This window comes from Barbus barbus, assembly GCF_936440315.1.
Source record: "Barbus barbus genome assembly, chromosome: 16".
NCBI lineage: Eukaryota > Metazoa > Chordata > Actinopteri > Cypriniformes > Cyprinidae > Barbus > Barbus barbus.
Genome location: NC_136744.1, coordinates 18,531,704 through 18,553,821, shown reverse-complemented (window position 1 = coordinate 18,553,821; position 22,118 = coordinate 18,531,704). Strand labels below are relative to the sequence as shown.

The 22,118-nt window shown below is 37.9% G+C and overlaps 1 protein-coding gene across 2 annotated transcripts in view; it reads right to left on the bottom strand.

Moving 5' to 3' along the window:
* Positions 1-22,118, bottom strand: part of LOC306882186 (netrin receptor UNC5B-b-like) — a 54,364-nt gene that overhangs the window by 18,499 nt on the left and 13,747 nt on the right. The window lies entirely within an intron of this gene.

Below are 22,118 nucleotides of genomic sequence, written 5' to 3'. Positions count from 1 at the left end.
TTACCGTCCACATAATATATATTGACTACAGCTTTACCCTCAACTTTGCTCTCTTAATGATGCTTTGAAAACTAGACGATCTGGACTTCATCAATGCTTAGAATCAACATTTCTCAACAGTAAGACCTCAAGCGGTGAAAATGGGTGGTAAAAACCTGCCCACAGAGACCATAAGTACTAGAGTGCTCAAATCCTCTGCCCTGAAGTGGTTTTTACTACTTACTTGTTAGTATTTTTATTGACAGAAATACAATGAGGATATGAAATGGCATAGACAGGCCATTTAAAGTGATAGCTCACCCCCCTCAAAATACATTTTTGGTTCAACAGCAGAAAGAAAGCCAGACAGGTATGAAACGACACGAGTGTGAACTTCTCCTTTAAGATGTTCTGTTCAAACCCATGCTATAGCACTCAACACAAAACAGGTAGAAAATCACATTCTACAAATTCAAAAATAATTACCACTTAACAGTAATTTGCACAGTAAACAGCTAGTGTTACTGACTCATCTGCAAGTGTTTGATATAACCTGAGCTACTCCAACCTGTTCTGATTCATCTAAACTGGCAACAATATCCTGAGGCAGAAAACTGTTGATTTACAGACACCCATTCTCACGTTCGTTCAATAATATATTAATGCATCACGTTGCCTGGCAACTTTAATCAGCCTATGGGTAATTTAATGCACAACATTGTTTGGCAGAAGAACTGTATTTGTGCTTATTGTTATTAATACTGATCATTGGTTTATTCTATTGCTATTTTTAAAAGGAATACATTACCTTTCACACTTTCGAAGTTGTAAAATGTTTTAATGTTTTTGAAATAAGTCTCTTATGCTCACTGTATTTTAATCAGAAATATAGTAAAATTGTGAAATATTATTACAATTACAATAACTTCAATATCCTATTAATTTATTCCTTATATTAATTTATTCCTGTGATGCAAAGTTGAATTTTCAGTAGCCATTACTCCAGTCTTCAGTGTCACTTGGATTCTTTGATTAACAGAAATTTCAAAAGAACAGTAATTATTTGAAATAGACTGTTTTGCAACATTACAGATGTATTTAGTGTCACTGATTAATTTAATGCATTCTTGCTAAATAAAAGTATTAATTTATTTAAAAATATATATATATTTTTAAGGTTATGCATTATGCGGATTTACCACGTTTGCAGAATGTATTGTGGTAAAATTACTGTAACACATATCTCAGGTGACATATTTCTCTATATTGTTCATATTTTTGTGTGTTACTTTGTTCCCATGCATTCAGGCTGGAAGTTCTCTCTCTGCCACTAGTGAGCATAACATGATTGTTTGAGTTATTTCTCAGTAATAGCCCAGCTATATCCTGCTGATGATGAGGGTGCTGTCTCTGAGAAAGTGACACACAGCTGAACTGACAAGAATATTCTCTCGGCATCTCTGCTAACTACAGTAGAGTAGTCATAGCAGAAATGATCTTATAATGGCTGCATCATCACTGACACACAATAACCTCTTTCAAGCACACCTATGGTACAAAATTAATACTTTCAAAGCATCCAATGGCAGTAAGTGAGTTGGCTTTAGTAAGTAAATATATAAAAGTAAGTAAAATTATAAACGTAGGTGACAAGCCATTCAAACAAAAAAACAAAAAACAAACATCTGTTGCATCATTTACACCTTCTTAACGACTTCTACCACAGATTTATCAGAAGTTTATTTGGAAAGGTTTGTTTATACACCCACCCTTTCTTTTTTTAAATAAATTAATACTTTTATTTAGCAAGGACATATAAATTTGATCAAAAGTGTCAGTGAAGACATAGCCTGTCACAAAATATTTGTATTTCAAATAAAAGCGTTATTTTTTTTTGTGCTTTGCATTTAACCCATCCAAAGTGCACACACACAGCAGTGAACACACACCCGGAGCAGGTTTCATGGTTCCCACAGAACTATACAGCAGCACAACTGTTTTAAATAATAAGCAAAGTTACTTGAGCACCATATCAGCTATTAGAATAATAAGGATCATGTGATACTGACAGTATTGGCTGCTAAAAAGTCATCTTTGCCATCACTGGAATAAACAGCATTTTATAATATATTACAATAGAAAACACTTACTTTAAAATGAGATATTTCACTGTATTACTGGTTTTGCTGTATTTTTATCAAATAAATGCAGTCTTTGTGAGCATAAGACTTATTATTTTTTTTTAATATATTTTTAAAAAACTTACAAACCCCAAACTTTTGAACAATAGACAATGTTTGTGTATAGATTGCTAGTGTATATGGACTAAAAATGACCTGCACTTTGCCAATACCATTTTTTTTTACAAAAAAAATAAATAAAAAATAAGTAAAATAATACAAAATACAGTATCATGGGCAACTAAGAAATATTTACCCACTGGCAGGTGTCAAAAAGTTCATTTTGGACCTGTACACACCTTATATCATTGAGTGTTGCCTGATCTACTCGCAAGTTTCTTTATCATTTTAACAGGCACGACAAAAAGTGTGTGTGTTCTAACCACCACTACCATCATCATCATCATCAAGTTCTCCATAGGAACACTGTAGTAATGGGCACACAGGTTGGACTAAAGAGAGACAATGATAGATGGATAATAAAAACATCCCCTGGTGCTTCTTATAGGACAATTACGAGTGATTGATATTCCGAGTAAATTTACACACACATATCTGAAATGGAGCAAGGACAAAAACAGATGTGTTCTACAAATTTTCACCCCTTTTTGAAAGTTTTGAGTTTATTCAAAAATTTGCCTTATTGATTATGCTTCCAGCTACCAACAGATGTCTATTAATCTTAGTGTTACCGATTAGGCCATATTTAAATCCATTCCACAAAATCCTGTGAATTTTCCTCTAAAATGCAGCAAGAAAATGTGAGGAAAAACATTCAGTGATTCTATCTGTGCCTACACTGAGAAGAGGAATCAAGGGTAAAGTGAAAAGGAGATGGGGAACAGAAGTGTCATGGAAGAACATGAAACAAATCAAGAAAATGGTGTAAAAAGGACAGTAGGAAAAGGACAAGATTGAGTGAGAACAGATAAAAAACCACTCGAGACGGGAAGAGAGAGTGACGCAGCCTGTTGAAGAGTGCGTTTTTATAAACACCGGACGAGTAAGGTGTATATTGACAGGTTTTGGTGGTCCATTAACACATCTAAAGTAAAGAAAACAGTAACACTGCAAATCTACAAGGTCACAATGAGTTCACTGCACACACACACACAACCTGCATGTCTTTACTTGCTAAATTGCCATGCACACTGCGTAAAGAAAGAGGCAAAACGTGTTTAGAAAAACTGAGTGATGTTAGAGGACAAGAGCTACCAAATATAAAAGAACAAAAGCAATCAGTAAACATGAAAGACATATTTTACCCTGGATGGATTTCCCAGAATGCCCTTCACTTCATCAGTCTCTTATTTCCTCTCTAATCTGAATCAGAATCAACACTTCTTCCCTTGTAGGACAGGTGAGCTTGTTATCACTTGGCATTCTCTCACCGATACACACAAACAATACACACACGGCAACATGTAAACACTAGCATGTACAAACACACATGCGTAGACTTAAATGAGGTATGAGATGAAGATCCAAGAATAATGGCTCGGGGAACTATCATGGCAACAGAAATGTCACGCCTTTGATTGAATCTAGCATGTTAACAAGCTCTAGTGTGACAGGGCTATTTCTGTCCTCTATGTTTGTGGGTATGTGTGCGGATTGAGTCTCCAGGGTGGCTGGCAGATTTGCATAGGTGAGGGTTTGTGGGAAGCAGATATTTGAACTGACAATAATGCTGGTCTCACACGTTCAGCACATTTTAAGAGCCTCTGGACAAATAGGCACATGTACGTGCACTTTCACAGACACCGAAGTCCCTTAGGAAATGTATGTTGGTGTGTAAACAGACACAAAGAACACATGGCATGAATGCTTAAACACTACTGTATAAGGGCTTGACTCCGCCCCTCTGGTGCAGACACGCCCACTCCCTCAGGCTTCATAATTACCATTGAGAATATTAGTGAAGGCAGCTGTGGTGTGTGTTAGTTCGCAATATCAATGATTGGTGGTCATTTTCAAAAATTCAACATAAACACACTATACTTGACCAGACAATCTCAAAAAAAAAGAAAAATGCCATGAGTTTGGGTGGGGCATTTGTCTATGTTAGGGAAACATTTATTTATTTTTGAAAACTTTCAAATTGGCTTTAAATTAAAAAGAGGGCTAAATGAACGTACTATAAATGAAATTTTGACTCTCAAAGGAAAAGTCAAAATAAAAATAATTTATTTATCTGTCATTTCCAAACCTTTTTCAAAAGACGAATATATAAAACAAACAAATATAATATAGTATAATATTAATGCTCTCTCCCTCTCTCTCTCTATATATATATATATATATACACTGACCAAAATTATAAACGCAACACTTTTGTTTTTGCCCCCATTTTTCATGAGGTGAACTCAAAGATCTAAGACTTTTTCTATGTACACAAAAGGCCTATTTCTCTCAAATATTGTTCACAAATCTGTCTAAATCCGTGTTAGTGAACACTTCTCCTTTGCCGAGATAATCCATCCACCTCACAGGTGTGGCATATCAAGATGCTGATTAGACAGCATGATTATTGCACAGGTGTGCCTTAGGCTGGCCACAATAATAGGCCACTCTAAAATGTGCAGTTTTATCACACAGCACAATGCCACAGATGTTGCAAGTTTTGAGGGAGAATTGAAATGAAATTGAAATGTTCATTTTTCTACCATATGCCGTCTCTCCAAAGGCGTTTCAGAGAATTTGGCAGTACATCCAACCGGCCTCACAACCGCAGACCACGTGTAACCACACCAGCCCAGGACCTCCACATCCAGCATCTTCACCTCCAAGATCGTCTGAGACCAGCCACCCGGACAGCTGCTGCAACAATCGGTTTGCATAACCAAAGAATTTCTGCACAAACTGTCAGAAACCGTCTCAGGGAAGCTCATCTGCATGCTCGTTGTCCTCATCGGGGTCTCGACCTGACTGCAGTTCGTCGTTGTAACCGACTTGAGTGGGCAAATGCTCACATTCGATGGAGTCTGGCACTTTGGAGAGGTGTTCTCTTCACGGATGAATCCTGGTTTTCACTGTACAGGGCAGATGGCAGACGGTGTGTATGGCGTCGTGTGGGTGAGCGGTTTGCTGATGTCAACGTTGTGGATCGAGTGGCCCATGGTGGCGGTGGGGTTATGGTATGGGCAGGCATATGTTATGGACAACGAACACAGGTGCCTTTTATTGATGGCATTTTGAATGCAGAGAGATACCGTGACGAGATCCTGAGGCCCATTGTTGTGCCATTCATCCATGACCATCACCTCATGTTGCAGCATGATAAAGCACGGCCCCATGTTGCAAGGATCTGTACACAATTCCTGGAAGCTGAAAACATCCCAGTTCTTGCATGGCCAGCATACTCACCGGACATGTCACCCATTGAGCATGTTTGGGATGCTCTGGATCGGCGTTTACGACAGCGTGTTCCAGTTCCTGCCAATATCCAGCAACTTCGCACAGCCATTGAAGAGGAGTGGACCAACATTCCACAGGCCACAATCAACAACCTGATCAACTCTATGCGAAGGAGATGTGTTGCACTGCATGAGGCAAATGGTGGTAACACCAGATACTGACTGGTTTTCAGACCCCCAAATACAGTAAAACTGCACATTTTAGAGTGGCCTATTATTGTGGCCAGCCTAAGGCACACCTGTGCAATAATCATGCGGTCTAATCAGCATCTTGATATGCCACACCTGTGAGGTGGATGGATTATCTCGGCAAAGGAGAAGTTCTCACTAACACAGATTTAGACAGATTTGTGAACAATATTTGAGAGAAAAAGGCCTTTTGTGTACATAGAAAAAGTCTTAGATCTTTGAGTTCAGCTCATGAAAAATGGGGGCAAAAACAAAAGTGTTGCGTTTATAATTTTGGTCAGTGTATATACATACAGTAATCTTTAATATAACAATAAAATATAATGCTATATAAATATATATATATATATAAAATCTTAAACATATCGATTATATATTTTTATTATATTTTATATACATATATAAATACACATACACACATTTTTATATATCATATTATAGTTTATTTTTTACTTATTGATTTTATTTATATATATATTCATGAAAGTAATCATAAAAGTGTCAAAAAGATGGCAAATCTTCACATTTGGGTCAATTTTCCCTTTAAATCAGGTAGTTCCTGAGTGTCATTTGACACATTCCATGGGAATGGCATGAAGATGGAGAGCCCATCAGCCTCTTCTTCCTGTGCTGCTGACTCTGTATTGGGGCGCGGCTAGAGGGCGCCACCCCCCACTGAGCCCATTTATCAGCCACCATCAATAACTGCCCCATTCTGCAGAACCCCCTCTGCAAACCACTCTCCCCTACCACCACCTACCGCATGGGAACAGACAGAGAACCCCCAAACCATCAATCACCCCCAGACAAACACCAGGGGGAGAAAGAAAGAGTAAGACCAAGTGAGGGATTTTTACTCATGTGAAAGCAACCACTGAAACAAACAGGTCTTAACATCAGTCAAGTGACAGCACTTCATGGGTGTGTATGTTGTGCGTAGCTGTGAGAGTGCAAGGTGGCCAGTCGCTCTGCATGTGTGTGGCTGGTTGCCATGACATTCAGTCACATGGACTAGATCTCCCTGAGGACCTTTAGTTGATATACAGATCTCCATGGAACAGCACGGAATTCAACATCATCCACTGCTCTCCCTCGGTTTTTCTTTTCTTGTCAGAACTAAATTTTTTAAGAGAATTTTTCCAAAGGACAGAAGCTGTGTCATATCTGGATGGAAGAAGCTTTTCATCTTGGATTCAAGCTGAGCTCCTTTGCCACTTATATTTGTCTATGTCTGGATATTTTGATATCATGCAAAATTATTATCTTTTGCTGTAGTGTGTCAGTAGGAAATATCAGTTTACATTTCCAAACATTAATTTTGCCATTAATTGTAGGCTAATAATCCTTATTGTAGGCTAATAATAATTTGTTTGCACAAGGAGTCTGACAACAGCCAGTGCTCCACACAGAGATCTGATCTCATCATCATCTAGCCTGTCTGGAATGACATGAAGAAACAGAACAAACTGAGACAGACTAAATCCAGGTGACGTCTGTGGCAACGTCTGCTTCAAGAGAAAATAGTAGTGTTCTAATCATTTTGGCCACCGCTATATATATATATATATATATATATATATAGCCTATTTTACTTCTACGGTGAGTACACAGGGATTGCTCCTTCTGTGCACCTTTACCCCCAACACATACCCCACCCCCTTCCTCCTCGGGTTGAGTTGTGGAGCCAGGCTGCTTTAAATGGGTGTAATTAGATGAGAAGATGAGCAGCATTCCTTCCTAAGGGCAGGGTGATTACAGGCCCTCTCTAGACTCCCTACAATTACCCACTCTATTCTAAACACACACAGGAATGCCCTCTCCCCTCAACAAACTACTCCACCTGATTACCACTCAGTAGAAGGACATATAGAGGACGGCACGCACACACAAGCACTCAAAACCTAAAATCCCAATTTTGGGGAGGTGAGCAGAACGATCTGACCTCTGACCCCTGATGTCATCAGACACATGCCTCAGGCAGTGATGGGGTAATGCCCAACATTACCTTCGTCTTAAACCATGGACACAGACTGTTTCTTTGTCTTTCTTTCAATGTATCATATCACAGAGACTGTGGTAATTATAGAAAATGGTATGTTGAGAAACGCTCACTAGCTGTGGATTATAAGGAAGACCAACCTGTGAGTCATTCAGTCTTATTTTGCGCTTGAGAGAGTCAAAGACTAAACACATTTCCTTTCAAACCTCACATTTCTGAAACATTCATAAACACACTCTCACATTTATCAGTTAGATCCAATGATTCCCAGACCTTTAAACAGAATGAATAGGCAAAACAGATAACAATTGTTTGTATGTGCATGTGTATTCAACAGGAAAAATACTAATAACGAAAAATAAAAGATTAACATGATGAATTACATTACACTCACAAAACAGGTTGAAACCAGTCTTGTTTTGTATCTGATTCAGAGTCAGTGATATGTGGTGGATTGTTGTTTGTCTATAATCACATTCTTTTAGAGCGGAGTCAGCAAATTTCTTTAGTAAATACAAGTATCACATCCACAGAGGTGCAAAGGTACTCACTAATAGATCTTTAGTTTATTTTTGATTCAGTGGTCAAGTGCCAAATAGTGGACCATAAGAACCCTAACCTTTATTACGAACCTCTGAAAAATGAAAAACAGCTGCACTGCATTGTTAATAATTACAATTATAGTATAAATGCTATTTTTCAAACTAATCACACCTCACAACCAAAATGCCATATTGTGGAGACATAGACTTAAGACAATAAGCTGTCATCATTCACAAAAAAAAAAATCCAAGCAACCAAAAGCTGATAATTGTGAATAATTATATTCATACATGTGGCAAAAAAAAGTTCTCACCTTAAAAATCATGTTAAATGGGACAGCACTGTATACATGTAATGAGCTTTTGCTTAATGAGAGTGAATGTGTGTGTGTGTGTGTGTTTGTGTGAACTGCTGCATCAGCAGAATACCAGTGTTGCCTTTGAGATTTTGTGGCTTCGCACATGTGATGAGGGAAAGGAGGAACACTGCAAGTTGAAACTAAGAAACAAAGAAAGAAAGAAAGAAAGAAAGAAAGAAAGAAAGAAAGAAAGAAAGAAAGAAAGAAAAAGATGAACAAAAAACAATGCAAACAAACATACAGTTAAAAAAACAAATAAATAAAAAACAAGAAAACAAGAACAGAACGCAAAAAACAAAACAAAAGCAACATGAAAAAAACTAAAGAAAACAAAACAAATAAAAAAAATCTAACAGAACAAAAAATGCATCAAAACACACAAAAAAATGAAAAAACAAAAAACAAAAAAGCAAATATCAGTGTGCTAGTGAGACATCGGGTATTTATCTGCAGCTGGGTTCTTTAGAGAGGGATTCAATTAGATGAACCTTCCAGCAAAATTACATCAGAACTCAAGAGAAGATGCTAAAAAGATAGGGAGAAAAGACAGACCGAAAAGAACGTGAGATGAGCAAAGGGGAATTTATCCAGCAACCCTAGAAATCACTGGAGAACATGAGGATGTGCAGTGGCTAATCCTAAGAATCTTGCTTCTACAAAAAAAAAAAAAGAAAGTCGAAGCTTGTAAAGAAACAACATAGTTTGGAGACCAGGCTGAGAAAGAGATTGTTCAAGTAACCAAGGAGAAAGGAGAACAGTGAACAGAATAAGGCAATCTGTTGTAGAGGAGGAGGACAGAACCAGGAAGAGGGAGGGAACAAAAACATGTGTGCCGTGTCTAAGTAACCACGGCAAAGACTGGAGCATGGAAAGAGAAAGCAAGTGGTGAGACAGAAAAAGAAAGAGGAAAATAAAGAGACAAGGTATTAATGCAATTCCCTGGATGAGTTTAATGTGGCCAGGAGTGTGTTGGGCCATTGTTGTCTCTGGCGCTGAGCTGTCCTTACGAAATGTGTTGTGACAGCCCGGCATCTCCTGACAAAATGCTTTAGCAATGCTGCACCCCTGTCATGTTAATGAAGACGTGAAGACGTGCAAAACCGGCAACCAGTTGACACACTGTGATGGACTTGCACACTTACATATCGGTGTATGCACAGATACACAGCGGTAAGAACAGACAGCAGACTGAAGCTCGTGGATGAGCCGACACAATGCTGTATCAATCCCGTATGCCACGTACATAACAGATGCTGAAAGACTGGCATGATCACTCATGCCCGTGAATGGATGGGATGTGATATATTGGCTGTAAACAGCCAGACACACACAGACGTTCACACAAGCAGGGAGATTGGCGTCACTCTGCTCTGTCATTGCATCCCCTTGCATCAGAGTGTTCCCCTGATGCTCGCTCAGGCAAGAACAGGTACAAAGAGCACCAATGGTGCTCCTTGCTGAAACACTCCACATGCACACACAGTTAAGATGGAAAGATGCTTCGAGTTGGAGCCGGAGGGGGAAATTAGCAGACAAACCTAAAGTTTACTTAACAAGACAAAAGATGGATAAAACAGATAGACAGTGAGTGAGAAAGAAGGTAATACTGGAGCGCTTCATCGATCTCCTGACCCTACATTGGCTTTGGCTAAGTGAATGTGTCCTGTGTTCAGATTAGCGAAGCTTAATGCTGTTTACATCCTTTATCTACCCTGCTTTTTGCTCTTTCCTACCGATTTATTTTACCTCTGCCAGGCCACTATCCATCTTGTAGATTTAACTTATTTAACCTCTCACCCTCAACCCCCTCATAACCTTTCATTTTCTCCTGCACTCACCTTGTAGGTAGACAGCACAGCGTTCCTGTCCTCCATCTCCATTAAAACAACAGTAAAAAAGCTCTTACAGGCTATAATGCCTCTCACTTACATTACTGGTTGTTTTCCCAGTCTAGTGACTCAGCACTCTGATTTAAATTATTCAAAAACAGTGACTGACATGCTGACGATATTTTCGTTATAAGTAGACATGAGCGAGTGTGTGTGAACAAGATTTGGCATTGCTAGATTGTAACAAGCGAGTTGAAATGCAAGATTCGTTGCACAGTGAATAGAAAATAATTAGCCAAATCTTTTACTAGTCTCAAATTTGTCAGGTCACATGGGCTGTCTGAACCATGGAGGTCTAGAATTCCTGGAGAAAGGTAATGACCGTTATTCGGTTGGAAAAACAATACTGATGTACATCTATTTTATTTAAACCCACCCTAACAGAATTTACTATGAACCAAGCCACTGGATCATGAGCTGCATGTGTGTAAATGAACACAGTGCCGTACTTCACTCTGAAACACACAAAGCAAGAAAGCATATATTTCATTAAATCACATTCTTTGTAATTTAATAATTGCACTAAGCCATATTGAGATTTCGGTTTTATTTTGATTAATCATGCAGCTTTAAGACGCGACTTGGATGCTATAAATCTCAAGTCGGACAGTCTCTTCGTGTTTAAATGGGTGTTTCTTGGCCAGAAAAAGCTGCATGTGGATCAGATTTTATGCTTAAAGTCAAAGTCTGACAAAATTTGTGCATGAGGCAAAATATGGGAACCTCTGATGAATGAAGACTATGCTGGAACTGTAATTAGCTTCCAAATCTTCACAGAATGTCAGTCATTTGATGTGTCACGACTTGTCTAATTCCTCTGACTAACTACATTTTGGCAGCATGGTTTGATCAATTTTGTTTGAAACTGTTATATTGCATTATTAATTGAAAGAACATTATCAGGGGTCCTGTCAAATGAAAGCCTTCCACTTGACGCACAGCAAAAGTTGTGTGAAATCACAGCTGCACTGCAGTGATGGACAGATAGTGACAGTGTGTTACTGGGAGCTGTGGTAAAGAAAGACTGGTCCTGTCACATGACCAGAGCCCTGGGCTTGGATGTTTTCTTCTCTGATGCCTAGACACAGCGACTGGCGTGACGAGCCCCCGTGCCTGCTATGATGATAACAAGCAATGACGTCCCCTGTCTCTCTCTCGTCTCCTTCAACTGCTCTTCCCTCCTTCACGGTGTCTTTTCCCACTCGTTTCACTCAGCCAGGGCACTGGACGAGGACTCCAGTCTCTGTAACAGTGGCAGTGCTCTGGAGTGCAGAGAGGATGCCAACTGTGTGCCTCTATCAGTTCAAGCAATCTTGCTGTGCATGTTATCACAACCCAGTAAGATTGATTCATTAGCAGTCTGATGAATTTTACGACTGTTTTGTAGTGGTTACATACAGGTCAATAATTGCTAAATAGGCAATAGGCCAATCTATGCTAAAATGTAGAATCTAAATGTAATAATAATAATAATAAATATGTAATGATATATAAAAATGTCATTGTAATAAATCTGATTATAATCCATGCACACTATCATTCCAAATAGGGTCAGAAATGTAATTTATTTATATATTTATGTAATTATTTTCCAATTTTCAAAAAGTTTAGATTCAACACAACTTTTATCATTGATAATAATAAGCTATTTTTATTGTGCATCAAATTAGCATATTAGAATGATTTCTTAAAGGGATAGTTCACCCAAAAATAAGAATTCTGCCATTAATTACTCACCTTCATGTCATTCCAAACCCGTATGACCTTGTTCATCAAATTAAGATTTTTTTTGGATGAAATCCAAGAGCTTTCCGATCCTCCATAGACAGCAAGGGTCCTACTATGTTCAAGGTCCAGAGACATACCAAGAACATCGATAAAATGGCCCATGTTACATCAGTGGTTCAACTGAAATTTCATGAAGCTACGAGAATACTTTTTGTGCTCCAAAAATGTAAATAATGACTTTATTCAACAATTCTTCTCCTCCGCGTCACCTCTAGCAACATTTTGGCGAGTATCACAATGCATAGAATTACGATTGAACCACTGATGTCACATGCATTATTTTTCTGGACCTTGAATGTGGCAGGACCCTTGCTTTATACGGAGGGTTAGAAAGCTCTCGGATTTCATCAGAAATATCTTAATTTGTGTTCCAAAAATGAACAAATGGGTTTGGAACGACATGAGGGCGAGTAATTAATGGCAGAATTCTCATTTTTGAGTAAACTACCCCTTTAAGGATCATGTGACACTGAAGACCACAGTAATGGCTGCTGAAAATTCAGCTCTGCCATCACAGGAAAAAAAACCCTGCATTTTGTTATATTTTTAAAAATCATATTTTAATATTTGGAATATTTTAATTTCTATTAATAAATTAATCATTAAATCTTACCGACCCTTTTTGAACAGTAGTGTATAGTATTCTAAAAATGTATTCTGTCAGCTAATTTTTAATGGCCATCAATGGAGAAAAAAATGCTTTTTACAGCAAAATGGTGCAGTTATGATCTCTCCTAGCAGAGGCTAATGAGGTCATGATAACCTGCCAAACCATGACCCCTCTGGTACAGGCATGTTCTGAGCTTCAGACCCTAGGAATTTAAGTGTTTCTATATTTGTTGTTTGCAAAGTTTTCTTTTACACATCTACATAATTTTACCATTCCACTCACTGTGCATCAGTATTAGTGTCTTTGACATGCCACATGGATCACATGCTGTCTCTGGGTCAGCTGTTTGTATGCAGCAGCACTCTCTAGATACCACGGCTGCATATGGACACTGTCTCCAGAGCTGAGAGGGGCGGCGTGGGCCTGACTATTGCGGAGCTTTCCGTGGTCCCTCACCGCATGCAGGCAAGCCCAGAGCTATGTGGCTCCCATTAGGATGATAAAGAGACCTCTCATCAGCTCAGTCCCTCTGGCCAAGAGCTGACATAAGATTTACCTTCAAAAGAGCTTCGTATAAGCCAAACAGCCTACCGAGAGACTGAACAGACGGAGATAGAGTGGGAAAAAAAGACAGAAAGAAGGAGGACTGTACCTCGTGGCCATATTTATTATATTTCTAAGCTTGTAGTCTAAATTTTCTTAGGCTGTGGTGTAATAGAGGAGCCTTCGTAGTACAACAGCACTAAGATTTTAAATGTAGAGGGTAAATCAATAGAAAGGCAGGAAGACAAATGGATGGGGAGATGCAGTGCGGACAGATAGAGAGAAATAATGAGGAAAAGGTAAGAGAAAAATTATGTAGGTTGAGTCTGACCTGCATAACAGAGAATAATATTGATTATTACTAAATTAGAGCTGGAAAAACCAAGAGCACAAAGTTTAAAAGAGTAAAGACTAGACTGAACAGGGATAGTTCACCAAGAAATGAAAACACTATCATTTAATCTCGTGTCAAAATGATATTGACAGAGACAAAAACATCAATTCATTAAGTAACCTATTTTCAACGCAATATATTAAAGGCACAGCTAAATGTGACATTTATTATAATGGGTTCTTGTGAAGACTGTTTTTAGTAACAGTAATGGTACAAAATCAAATTTTGCTGTAATGCTGAATGGCTATATTTACACAATTTATCCACAAAAATTTATTAAACAAAAAAATCACATTAGAAAAGATGCCATTAAACAATTATTTAAAATAGACTGTCTTTGTTGCTTCTACATTAATTTGGAGATGCAATGTAAAAATATATTTATGATTACAAATTTGAATGTTACTGTGATTAATGGTGATTAAATACAGAAAAATGTGTGATTAACTATTTTTTGATCGATTGACAGCATTATAAAAACCTTATCTTTATTTACTCATCTCCATGTCATTGCAAACTTGTATTATTTCATCATAGTATTACTATGAATGAGGACTGAAGATTTCAAGCTTCAATAAGGATGTTAAATAATTTTATAAAAGTGTTCAAGTGTGCTAAAAGAAGTCTAATTCATGAAATAATCATTCTTTTGAATCCTTTTCAATGAATCTGTTTGTTCATGAATTGGATTGATCCTTTCGACTCTCTGATTCAATTATTCAGAAGCAGTGGTTCAGCATAATATCAATGATGTTTATAACAAAATAATGACTTAAATTTATGTCTGCTTCTCATATAAAGTTATCATTTGGCTTCAGAAGATTTGGAATACAGCGCACAAGTCATATAGACTTTAATGATGCATTTCAGCCCTTTTTGAAGCATAAAAGCTCAAGCCCTTGTTCATGAAGAAGGAAAGTCGTAATACTTTAGAACAACATAAGGGGGAGTAAATGAAATTTTTGGGTGAACTATCCCTTTAAACGAAGCCAAACACAATTAGAGCAAGTCAGCCAGCTTAGACAAGAGGACAGAGACAAATGACATGAGGTGCTTTAGACAAAATCACTTTATCTACGAATGTGCCGTTACAGACAAATCCGTGTGGATTCCACAGCAACACGGTGACCGTTACTAAAGCTAAAATCTGAGAGAGTGGGTAAATCCACTTACGAATGTCATTAACATGAGCAAAGGCAACATATGGGGGCTCTAACGGATGATGTCATGGTCCGGGTGGTCTACAGGAGTAGAGGAATAAACAATGCTGCCCATACTGGCCCCCCCTCAGACCTTTACCCTCCTGAAAGCCCAGATTATTGCAGTCAATCATAATAGATTATCTTTCCACGAGAGCCTATAATCGCTTTGTGAAATCATAGCTAAATCACATGCAAGCCAAAAAAGAAATTCCTGGGAAATGCTTTAGAAAAACATGCTGTAGGTGAAATAACTGTCTCTATTGTACATCGAAACTTTCACAAACATGTGAACGTGTTGTAATAAACCTCACAATTCACATGCACCAGAGAATAGAAAACCAATATGAGTCCACAATAGCTTCCATGTGCACCGCAACTGGCATGCACACACACACACCCTCACACACACACCCACGCACTCAAACCAATATAATATCCAAGTGTCCCTGTGGGACGCTCTCAAACCTTTTAGGGCCAATGAACCTCCTATTTCAGTGGAATGGGCGTGTATTTTTTGAAAGCGCTTGTCTGCTATTAAGAGAAAAGCCTGTCATAAGAATGTTACATATCTCAGGGGTCTTGTATTAACTGACTCTTCACACTTAGCTGTCTAAAACAATACCCAGGACAACTACTGACAACAGGCCTGAGTGGGCCTTTGCTTTGGCCATGGGACAACTCACAAAAGACATGAAAGGTTACAGCAGACGCAAAAAGGGGCAATCAGAGGTTTATTGGAACCTAATTTATTAGGTTCCAATAAATTAATAACTTTACTCAGCAAGGATGCAGTAAATTGATCAAAAGACAACATTTTAAATAAAAGCTGTTCTTTTGAACCTATTCATCAGAGTCATGAAAAACATCAGCTTACACACAATGGATTTCAACATTGATAATAATAAGAAATGTTTCTTGAGCAGCAAATCAGCATATTAGAATGATTTCTGAAGGATCGTGTGACACTGAAGCTGGATTAATGCTGAAAATTCAGTTTTGTCATCAAAGGAACAAATTCTGTTTAAAATATATTAAAACTATATTAAACTAACAGGAACAGTTGCCACAACTGCCACAATCCCTTATCATAACACATTAAAGGAACAAGGAAAAATACAAATGCAAACATTTTAAGATTCAATAATGGCTCCTTAAGATATTAACAGCCAGCCCATGAAAATGAATTGCTTGAATGAAAAAGAAGCTGAACAAAGTACTATATTTCTGACAGAATGGTAGGTCTTTCGACTTCAGGGTATTTAACTTCAGCTGAATAGTTACTCAGCAGATGTGACAGTTTCCCTTGAGCAACCTGAGGTTAAGTGTCCTGCTCAAAGGTCAAAATGGTAATAGTGTTCTCTTAATAATTGCCAGTTCACAGGTCACCTCATCCTGGGATCAAACCTGTAAAAGAACCTCACCACGTAGCTGTCGCGTGCACAATTATAGTACATTGTATTTTTTTGATGAATCACTATGAATTACATTTACAAGTGCAAAGTCTGAACTGAGGATTTTAAGGAGGTATTTTAATTGCAAATTTAGTAACAATACTTTAAGCTTAAATAAACCTTTGGGTAAAAAATGGAGTAAAGATTTTTAGCAAATAGCAAGTATAATACCTTCAGGGAAATTAACAATCTAAACCAAATTAACAAAAAATGTCTAGGGGCTATTACAAAACCACAGTACAGCGCATTTCTGGTGAATTAAAAGTATAAATACTATTAAAAACTTTTCATTTTTATTACCGCACATAAACACACTCGACCACTTAATGTACCGTAGAGTGCACCAGTCAGCTTTTAATGTAATGAAGTTCTTTAAGAGTCTATGAAGTACTCAAATAATATACACACCTGTGTATTTGCACATTGTTAAAGTGGTTATATTTTAGCCTAGAAACTTTATTACCACTACAAGGCAACCATGAGTCACTTACAGATATGGAACAATTCATCACCTCACATAAGTTGCTGTACAGTAAAAACAATTAAGACTTCTCCCTAGTGTACAATCTAAACCATGTCTCATCTTCTGTACAATATTCGACATACACTGCATGTTGTATATTAATGTTCTTCGTTAACTTTTATGCAGTAAAATATTCAACAACTAGTTCAAGAGTATGCATCCACTGTGACTCATGCATACTAAAAATCCATCCCAGAAGTTTGAAATGAACGAGGCCAATTCGAGTCATGCTCTAATCTCACTGTACCATGAAATGCAATTCGAAAACATCACGTGAGAAAAAAAAGAGAGAGCGTGAGAGAGCAAGGGAATGATAAACAGACAGATATCGAGATTGCTATCAGCAAACCGAACTAGACAAGAGACAAATACGATAAAAACACAAATAAGTGCATGCAAATTGGATAATATCACCGATGCGCTCAAGTTGGGAAGGTGATATTAAAAGAATTGGTGACCAATTACCTGCCAGCACCCTAAAATCTTCCAGCTCATAATCTAATTGTGCTCTGTTTAACCTAGCCCACCAGATCCTCTCAGGCATTCCCTGGAGGAGGGAAGAATAATGAAATGTACACGGCAGCCCAAGTCGGGCCCCGGCTGAGAGGAAGCTAGTGTAAACACACAGCAACCCCCTCAATCTCCCTCATATGAGCAGTAAAACCAATTCTAATATGCAGTTTGCTGCATGCTTTCATTTGTTTAGCTTAGGTGCATATTATGTGGTCCAGTGGGAATAGATGCATTAGTAAGTTTAAGGAGAAGACAAAGTCTCCTTCTATCTCTGTATCTCTCTCTGCCCGGGGCTGAACACCTCAACGCTCACTCGCTGCAGCTCTCCGCTTCCTCTTCTTGCTTCATAATTCATTTTAAACAAGGGGGGGAAAAAACAAACAAGCAGTGAAGCAACAAGAGGATGCTAAGAGCAAAGCCCATCTTTCAAGGGACTGCATGTTAGGGAAAGTAGAAGAGGACAGATGAGTGTGTATGTGTCTATGTCTGTATTAAAGATTGCCTCTGCATTTACATAACAGCCCAGGTGCCCAGGTACAGCTGAATGACACTAAATACTAAACGTTCATTGAATAAGCGATGTAATTCTTAATCTCAGACAGACAGATTGTTTTGGCTTGCAGCAAGTCTGGTATAGCAGCTTCAAGCACACCTTTTGACCAATTCATTTATTTTCCACAAAAATATTGAACACGGCTGTTTTCAAAATGAATAATAAAAATATTTATTTATGCACGCACCAAGCTTGCCATCACAGGAACAAATTGTATTTTAAAATATTGAATTAGAAATATTAAATATTAAATTGTAATATTTCAAAACTGTTTTACTGTATTTTTGATCAAATAAATGCAGTTTTGGTGAGCATAAAAAAATTATTTCAAAAGCATTTTTGTTTTATCTTGCCAACCCTAAACCTTTAAAGGGTTGTGTGTTCTATATTTTCTGTTTACATAACTTTGATGCCATGTCCTTTTTTTTTCCAAAATCCAAAATAAATGAAGTTACACAAAAAATTACATTAGATCCCTTTTAAAAATCTATGTAAAAAACGCCATTTTAATCTCAATAATTATAAATTAAAATGTTCAGGTCTTTCATGACAATGGAAAGGAAACCCTGTATCTTATTCTGGATAAGAAGTGAAGTGAAGTGAAGTGACATTCAGCCAAGTATGGTGACCCATACTCGGAATTCGTGCTCTGCATTTAACCCATCCAACATGCACACACACAGCAGTGAACACACACACACCGTGAACACACACCCGGAGCAGTGGGCAGCCATTTATGCTGCGGCGCCCGGGGAGCAGTTGGGGGTTCGGTGACTTGCTCAAGGGCACCTCAGTCATGGTATTGAGGGTGGAGAGAGCGCTGGACGTTCACTCCCCCCACCTACAATTCCTGCCGGCCGGGGACTCGAACCCACAATCTTTTGATTACAAGGCCGACTCTCTAACCATTAGGCCACGACTTCCCCATTCCCCAAGAAAAGAAAAGAAAAGAAAAGAAAAGAAAAGAAAAGAAAAAAAAAAAGAAAAGAAAAGAACGAACAAGAAAAGGTTGCACCAAATAATCAGACTTGAACTCAGTTGCCACTTTTGTTTACCATATGCATCAAGTGTTCAGTAAACAGCATGTGTCAGAGGCTATGTAATCCCTAGTGTGTTTTTGTGCCCAGAATCAACACATACACACACAAAAAGGGCAGTTCACACGCACAAAAGCGCAAACAAGAAATCAATTGCGGTGTGTCATCAACGGTGAAGGGATGAATACACGCGCTGTACGTTGATGTAGTCTGTCTGTTTATATCATCACTCTGATGTCATGTTCTTGGAATCTGGGACAGTGGTCAAGCGTTTTAATCAATTTTCTATTACAGTAACATGGTCGGTAAGAGTGTGAGTTGGGTACAGGCCCGGGCCTAAAAATAATACAGAATCTAATCTGAATTATGGTTCAAAGAGATTAGGGGTCCATAATCCCTTGAATAAACAGGGGGGAAAAAGTGAGCATGAAAAAAAAAAAGCTTAGGTGGGGGGTTGAACTGCCTCCTGCAGACACAATTTGATAATAAATCCATGTGTAGGTCTTCTGAGATGGACAACACCATTTCATAAAAACTACGTTAATCCCTATGCCATCCCTCTCTCTCTCTCTCTTCTGTAAACCTCCTCGATCCCACCCTCCATTCCCTTTGACCATCCATCTCTTAAAAGCCTCAAAGCAAATCTGAAAGCCAGGACTGAAAATCCATGGCTGTGATCCAGGAAACCTGGAGCTCCAGGAGAGACCTGATTACTGGAGGAGTAAGTGAGATTGAAAATTAAAGGGATAGTTCATCCAAAAATGAAAATTCTGTCAGTTACTCACCCTTAGGTCACCATTTCTTCTGTGGAAAATAAAATTATGTTCTGAACAATATCTCAGTGTCCATACAGTGGAAGTCAGTGGGGTTCAAAACAACACTGATCCCCACTGACTTTCATTGTCTGGACAAAAACAGTTGAAACGGTCTTCAAAATATCTTCTTTTGAGTTCCAAGGGTTTGGAACACCATAAAAGACAATTATGTGTAAAGTATCTTTAAAGCTGCAGTAAGTTTTGCCTCTTTGTCGCTATCTGTAATCAAAAGCATATTTAAAACTGGAATATAATTTAATTTCATTCACATGTGTTTCATAAACACATAATCCTTTCTGGATCACAATACGCCATCAAAATGACACATTTAATTATTCTAGCTGCTGTGAGAAAAGGCTATAAGCGATGCGCCACCTGCAGGATCCTCACATGCGATAGCCTACTAGCAGGGACAACTTCTTTATGTTTAATGATGCAGTGCCATGCTCGAATTTCCCATGAAAACCTACCCGTACCACTCAAATTAGAAAACATTATTATAAGCTAACCGTTGTGAATCGGGCTAAAGTAAGGTGATAGTTTTTAATACTGTATGGTTATGTACTAGCTTAAATATTGATTTCGGATCATTTTTAACTGAAAAAAAAGTTACGGACTGCAGCTTTAAGGTATGGGTGTTTAAAACTCACTTTTACCAAAAATGTGGTTAGAATGGACATAAAAATGACTAAACGAATGGCATTTATGTAACTGTTGGAAAAAGGGGTCAGCCCAGTCACAGCATGGGAACACAGAACATGATATAGATTTTGTGCTTCAGCTGTGAGCGATACACCACAGGAGGCAGCTAATGTTGTGAGTAAGACACACATCAAAATTGGTTGGAACATTAATAAGTTATAATTAAATCCAAAAAAAATAAAAAAAGTTGCAACTGATCTGCACTGGAAAGATATTTTTGCACATGCACATCTTCCATGGCATTTTTATGTCTATGCCGATGTTTTATCTGCTATAGCTGCAACATTAATCAACACTGTCTTGTGTTTCATATATTAATCTGTCTTTTGTTCAAAATCTGTCTTTTGCTGAAGCCTTTGTTTTTTGACCTTTGGATGAGTTGTGGTGAAATGCCATTCAACCATGCATGACATCAATGCCTATTAAATCTTACAGCAGAATGCGGTTTGACGTTATTACGCTCAATGAAATCACCAAATTTATAGGCTAGTTAGTCTGGAGAATATTTTCAATCTACCTTACATTAGCCATACAAAGACATAACATTGCTTCTTTTTTAACTAAATTTGCAGATATCAAATGAAAATTCCTTAAATTTATTTTATACTTCCTTCCTTGGGAGGAACAGCCAATCTGAAGACCTCTATAATGGACCAGAATATTTAGTTTCACAGTTCCTCTGATGGAAATTTTATTGCACAATGTAACATTTCTGAAGTTAAATGTTAGTTTCATCTCTCAAGCTGATAATTACCAAACACATTTAGGGAGAAAATGTTCAGGAATAACAGTATCGGCCATACTTTCTATTACCTCACTGTGACTGGGTGGGCGAAGTTTCTGAATACTCAAAAGGTGTCACTGACATTTAAATAAGGTAATATTTTAATGTTTCAGACTGTGACGTCAGAAAACAGTAAGCTGTTTTGCAGCTAAATTTCAGTAGATTTTCAGTGATTTTTTTAGGGAGGAAGTTTTGAGTATCATTCAGTTACATATGAAACCGGAAAATCTCAAATTTTTGGAGTAATAAAAACAATTCACACACAAATGTTTTAATCAAATTAGATTAATACTAAGCTATAAATCTACACTGCCATTGTATATTTGAAAAACTTGGGCCTTTTTGGAGTCCTTCTTGATTTTTGACAAGCCTATTTCACACATCAGACATTCTGTTAACAAAACAGAACCACATTAAGGAATAATAATTAGTACTAATGTTTCTGACAAATAACCAAACTAGATTGAAAATGAGATCATGCACACAGACTCTTCAAGAAACAGAAGAAGCCTCAAGGTGCGAATTGATCAGACGAGTCAGATGACTCTTTTTATGTCCTCAGAGGTATTTAAGGCTGCATCTCTGTCACGGGGTGCGACAGACACCCTTATCCAGGACGTCTCTGTGTAATTACATGTGAGAGGACCGTC